Consider the following 1,435-nt stretch of genomic DNA (forward strand, 5'->3'; position numbering starts at 1 on the left):
CTCTCTCTCTCTCTCTCTCTCTGTCTCTCTCTGAATGAATGTAACTTGTGAGTGGTGTACACACTCACTCCCTCATCTCTCTCTTTCTCTGTATGAGTGCGCATGTGTGTGTGTGTGAGCATGTGTGTATGTGTGTCTGTCTGTGTATGTGTCTTTTCTTCGTTTTCTCTCAAACAATCCACACATGCAAGAAAGCGAAACCAACAACAATGGCGTCCACTTAAACCGAACCCGGTTAATCCGAAAACACGGCTAAACAACAACAACAACAAAACATAATTAATTAATTAATTGATTAATTAAATCACCGACTTTTTTTTTGGGGGGGGGTTTCCCCATCTGAAAAAAAACTCTCTAAACCGAAAACACAGACAAATCAAAATGTTAAAATCCAGCAGTCCGGCAGATTTCGGTTTTAGCTTCCTCTACTTTACTATAGTACGGTCAAAAATTCGTGGTGCAACTTATCCTCAAATATCACTTTAACGGGTGAATCAATGTCATCCATACTTTGAACAGCAGTTTGTATCAATTTGTCTTAACTAAATCATATTTTTCGAAAACAATTGGGGCTAGATTAAAAAAACTTTTCTTCATAAGTTTATATAAAATACTTGAAATTTTTGTCACACTTAAAATGGTATTGTTCACAACACTTCCCACTTCTCACACACATTTTGATTACGTATATGGCCTACGTCACAGCTCATCAACGACAATTTTCACTTGCAAAACTTGTTACAAGAAATTACTGTTGCCCCAGCTGCAAACATTTAAAAATCTGTAGAAACCACCCACTTGAATTTTTATTAGTATTTATTAAGGAATTTTCTAGAATACAGCTTGCAGGTGTTTACAAAAATGTTGATCTGTTAAGACAAATTGATACATGTCACTGTGCAAGCAAAAATTGGAGAATTTATGTTCGATAGTTGAGAAGATATTGACAATAAGTAGCGCCACGAATTTTTGAACTCACTATAGTACGTGCATTGTCTCGTCATCCTTTCTCTCAGCTCTCAGCTCTCAGTCATTCTGTGAGTAAAGTAAAGCAAGCTGAAGATAATAATCTTATAATATTTGGCAGCAGCAGAGGCAGAGACTGGCCGGAGTACATGCAGACACATTGTGCTGACAAATGCAAGTGTGGCAAATTACCATTCGTTTAATGCCCTCTTCTGCTTTTGAGATGATGCATGCAGATCTGGCGATGATGATGAACGCCAGTTGATTGCGCACAAAATATGTATGACCTCTCAATCTCTCTCCCTGTCCGTGTTTCTGTCTGTTTCTCTGTCTTTCTGCCTGTCTCTGTGTCACTGCCTCTGTCTCTCTGTCTGTCTGTCTGTATGTATGTCTATCAATCTCTTTATCTATCTATTTGTGGGTGGGTGTGAGAGAGAGTTTGAGTGTGTGTGTGTGTGTGTGTGTGTGT

The 1,435-nt window shown here is 38.5% G+C and overlaps 1 protein-coding gene across 1 annotated transcript in view; it reads right to left on the reverse strand.

Annotated features, from left to right (window-relative positions):
- Window positions 1-1,435, reverse strand: part of LOC101847151 (serine-rich adhesin for platelets) — a gene marked incomplete at its 3' end in the record, with an annotated part of 39,264 nt that overhangs the window by 26,543 nt on the left and 11,286 nt on the right.

The sequence above is a fragment of the Aplysia californica genome, unplaced genomic scaffold (genome assembly GCF_000002075.1).
Source record: "Aplysia californica isolate F4 #8 unplaced genomic scaffold, AplCal3.0 scaffold00767, whole genome shotgun sequence".
Classification (NCBI taxonomy): domain Eukaryota; kingdom Metazoa; phylum Mollusca; class Gastropoda; order Aplysiida; family Aplysiidae; genus Aplysia; species Aplysia californica.